This window comes from Lemur catta, chromosome 23 (genome assembly GCF_020740605.2).
Source record: "Lemur catta isolate mLemCat1 chromosome 23, mLemCat1.pri, whole genome shotgun sequence".
Classification (NCBI taxonomy): domain Eukaryota; kingdom Metazoa; phylum Chordata; class Mammalia; order Primates; family Lemuridae; genus Lemur; species Lemur catta.
In genome coordinates, this window is record NC_059150.1 from 20,804,756 (window position 1) to 20,809,956 (window position 5,201).

Below are 5,201 nucleotides of genomic sequence, written 5' to 3' on the forward strand. Positions count from 1 at the left end.
GCTCCCTTCAGATAGGGCTTGTGAAGGATTCCGAGATGCTAGGAGTCCAGCACAATCCCAGGCCTGCCCCTGCCACCAAAATCACCACCACTGCCCCTGTGGGAAGAATAGGAGTCAAGGGGTCCTGGGTGCTCCAACAAATGCTGCTGAAAGTGAATGATGGAGGGAGGCTGGGAGAAGGGGAAGGTAATTGTGTAAAAGATGCTTTTTTTATCATCTGTTTTATGTTCCCCTATGAACTCTGCACTAAAGAAGGTTTGTGTTCCCAAAGTTACAGTTCTGTAGTAGCAGTGGTCTCCCAGCCTGCCCTCTTGTCCCACAATGGAATAAAACTAGAAATTAACATCCAGGGGAACTTCGGAAACTGTGGAAATACTTGGAAAATAAGCAATATGCTCCTGAGTGACCACTGGGTCAATGAAGAAATTAAGACAGAAAGCAAAAAATTTCTGGAACAAATGCATGTGGAAACACAACATACCAAAAACCTGTGGGATGCAGAAAACTCAGTGCTGAGAGGAAAGTTTATATATAGCATTAAATGCCTACATCAAAAAAGTAGGAAGATTACAAACCAACGATCCTATAACGCACCTCGAGGAATTAGGAAAGCAAGAATAAACCAAACCCCAAATTAGCAGAAGAAAAGCAATAACAAAGATCAGAGCAGAACTAAATGGAATAGAGACTAAAAAATAAATGCAAAGGATCATTGAAAAGTTGGTTTTTCAAAAGATAAACAAAATCGATAAACTGCTAGTTAGACTGACCAAGAAAAGCAATTCTTTTTACCTGGCTTCATGAATTATGCAAAATGTTGGTGCACCTGAAAGAAAGATTCCTCATAAGACACATGCTGAGACGAATGACTGTTCCCTGAATACGGAGCTGAAGGAAAGTGGGCAGATTCCAGTGTTTCCGAGCACTTTCTGTCTCTGCTGTGGGTTTGGTGGGTCACACAGTGACTTAGTGATCATTCTCTGTAAGGAGAGTAAGCATGTAAAATGTTGTATTCTGGGCTTAGAACATTATTGGTGTTCAAAAAAAATCATGGTTTATTAAATAGTTAATAGGTGATAATGGATTTATTCTATATAATTTTTCTAAGTGGTGTGTGTTATGGGTTGAATTGTTTCTTCCCCAAATTTATATATTGAAGTCCTAACTCCTAGTATCTCAGAATTTGACTGTATTTAGAGATCAGGGCTTTAAAGAGGTAACTGAGTTAAAATAAGGTCATTAGGGTGGGCCCTAATTCAATATGACTGGGGTCCTTATAAAAAAGGAAAATTTAGAGACAGATATACATACACAGAGTACTTCGTGTGAAAAGACACAGGGAGAAGACAGCCATCTATAAGCCAAAGAAAGAAGAGGAAATTTGGATGCAGACACACACAGAGGGAGAATGCCATGTGAGTATGAAGATGGCCATCTACAATTCAGGGAGAGATGCCTTGGAGAAACCAACCCTGCCAACACCTTGATCTTGGACTTCCAGCCTCCAGAATGGTGGGAAAATAAATTTCTGTAGCTTAAACCACCCAGTCTGTGGCATTTTGTTATGACAGCCCTGAACAACTCATATACTGTGTTTGCAACATTCCTTTGGAATTTTGTTCTTATCCATGTACTGTGAAAGTTTTGCATATTTCCCATATTGTCTCATATTTACTGAAAGGTTCTTGCCTCATTTGCCTAGTTTTTTTTTTCTTTTACCATTCAAGCACTAGGCAGAACATTTAGTGGTGATTTTTGGCACAATCCAGCCTAACTCAATGATATTTCTATTTAAACTGCCAACAAGATTTATTGAGAAGCCAGAGAAAGTGGAAGACAAATGAAATTAATTTTGCTGAAATGCACAGGAGGATGTAAATTATCCTTGGTTTGAAAATATGGTTGACAGTCCTGTCAGTGCAAGAAAATGCTGTTGGATCGAGGAGAATAGCAGGGAAGGCTATAAAAGTACAGGCTTAGTATAGAAAGGGGTGTTTTGCTCTCTATTTTGAATAACATGGTTGAGTTTAGTAATACAGTATGTTTATTTCAGAAACGAGATGATGAATTTCAATAATTATTGCTATGTGTCATAATCAGCTGTAGAGTCAGCAAACGGCGTCCACTGTGGCCCTCAAAGGCTAGGGCCACACGGAAAAAAACACGTCTTGATTAGTGATAATTCCATTGACCAGAGTTCATTTGTAATCTACTCTTAGGAAAAAAATCTGTAATAACAAAAACCCCAAACATATAAGGTATTAAATAAATAATTATCTAGAGTATGTCCTGAGATTCAGTGTAAATTCAGGCCCATATCATGCATCCTTTGCGTCTTTATCCAAACATCTGTTTATTATGAATTATTGTCTAGAATTAGGATTCTAAGGTAATGTGAACCTTCAATCATCAAAAATGGAGTTGATTTAATTTTGCTCACTATATAGCATTTATGGAGTCAGGGAAATGAGCTGAGTATGTGCAAGAGACAATTTCCACAGCAAGGGTACAAACAAATGAAAATTCTTACTTAATTGTCACCAAAAGAACAACTTCAGTGAATAAACCTCAGCCCTTAAAAACAGAGGTCTTGCCATGGTTCTAGTTCCATTAGCAATAATGCTTTAATACCAGTCTCCCATGTGTAAATGTAGACTTTTTGGCTTTGAAAAAGTTTCTCATACTTTTATTAAAAAGACAATGAATATTTAAAAAAAAATAAGACTTTTCCAAGAAAGTATGACTCAACCTGTGGCATCTCAATCCCACGAACTGCTGGGTGAGAAGTCATGTGCTCACCGTGGTCGGAGCCTCCATCGTCTCTTGCCTGGACGGCTGCAGTAGCTTCCTGCAAAGTCTCCTGTTTCTCCCTTTGATCCTCTGTAGTCTGTGCTTAACACAACGGTCATGTGATAATTTAAAATATATGTGTCATTTCATGCTTCTCTTTAGTTCAACCCCTGCCCCATGACTTCCCATCTGCCTCAGAGTAAAAGCCAAAGTCCTAACAACGGCCTTCAGGGCCCTCCACGGTCTGCCCTGTCCCTCTGCGGGTCACCTGCCTGGCTCAGCTCCTCCCGCCCACCCCCTGGATGCTCTACTCCGGCTGCGCTGGCCTCTCTCTGGAATGTTCTTTCTACAGTTATTACACGGCTCCCTCCCACATACCCTTTGGGTCTTTGCCGAATGTCACATGTCATTCTTTCCTTGAGACCTTTCATTTTGTGTAAAATTGCCACCATCTCCCTAGCAGTGCTCCCCAATTGATTTCTCTTCCTGGCTTGGTTTTTCTCTATCACTCTGAGCACCGTATGACTTACTCTCTACTTAGTTTTATTGTTCTTCTTCTTCCACTAAGAGGTAAACTCCATGAAAGCAGGGATTTTCGTCTATTTTGTTTACTGAATAAAACCCTGTTTGGCCCATAGTAGGATCAATAAATATTAGTTTAATGAATAAATGACTGAATAGGACTTCTTCCAGGAATTATTTACCCATTTGCCAAAGAGGCTGGCAAGAGAACTCACAAAGAAGCTAAATGAAACTTTAACGATGGGTGGGGTCTCTTAATGAAACTGTGGAACACAGCATTCTAATGCCATCTTGCATTCTATGGGACTTGACAATAATGTATAAAAGCCGAAGGAGATTGATGTTTCCATAGTCACATCTCTTTGTATATATTGAAAACTTATATCGAGATAAAAGAAACAAGTAGGCAACAAAACCTTCTCTTCCCAAGGTAATGATATTTCTTTTTTTCTTCTTTTTCTGTTTGACTAATCATATATGTTATAAAAACTAATGAACGACAGTTCATTTACAGGTAGGGCATTTTCCAGGGATTGGAAAGTAAAAATCACTGATGCCTTTTTAGACGAATAAAAACCCACTGATGTCTTTTTAGTTGTTGCTGTTGAACAGATTTTTAAATGAGGAAGAAGTTTAATTACTTGAGTTTTGTCATCTCAGTCATCTGCTGATTACAGCTATTCCTAGGAAGCGGATTAGAATATAAGTTTTTTCCTTTCTCCTGAAATCAAAACCTGACATAAAAATAGCCACTGCTAATTTGTCGATGATGATTTCAGCATTTCGCCATTTTGGCTTTTAATTATTTATAGTCTTGCAGAAGAGCACTTGCTTATCTGCTCCTCAGCAAAGGTAAATAAAGCATTTAAACAGTGTAAAATGAGGAAGGAAGAATTTATATATGCTTTCAAAGGGGTGAGGACAACTCTACTTCCTGGGTGAGGACAACTCTTTCACAATAGTTATTGGGTGCCAAAATATATACTTCCTCCTTCAGACAGCGATATAGAATACCTGAGTTTCCTCACTGTGTATATTCTTGATCCCTCCACCCCCACCCCAGTGTCCATCATAAGCCTGGGTGGGTGAAGTAATATTTAAAGACATCTGGGGGCAGGGAAGGGGAAACGATGAATGAGTATTTGTGTATTAGTAATTTTTTCTCCCTAATAGAAAGCACAGTTTCTTGCAAATTGTGTTTCCCTTTTTGCTTTGGCTGCCAGGACACCCTAAGCCATGTTTATTAATAATGATAGTAACTAAATTAGTATTTAATGCCAGCATATTTGCTTCCTCCAGGTATCCATGGCTTTGCTCTCCATTTGCATTTTAATTGCATTGTGGTGTATGTCTATGGTGAGAACCTTCACATTCTTTTGTAAAAGACATGGCTTATAAAAATCCATAATTTTATTTCTGTCCCAATGGCTTCTGTGCCCTTATCTCATTTTCTTTCTAACCCAATTCCAGCAGCCCGATAAAAATTTGAGATACCAAAAAATAGTAAAGTTGCTTTGTTTAGAGTATATTATGGTCTAGGCCTGTGTAACTGAGGGCTTTTATTAATTGGATTACTACATTGAACTGCTGAATCATGAAGATCACTGAAACAACCAAATAGAAGTTTTCGTAGTCTGAATGAAATTATTAAAACCTACAAATAAAACAATACCAACAAATTACAGTGTGACTATAATGCTGTGTTCTCATATCTGTGAATGAAAGGATCAAATGCTAGAATATGAGCTCAATAGGCCTGTCAAAGGGGCTTGTCTGTTTTAGTCACTTTGTCCTCAGTGTCTGGAATATGAACAGATTCAATGAATATGTGTTGAATAACTGTTGAACAAACATAATTTACCATATATGGTATGTATATAAATTATACA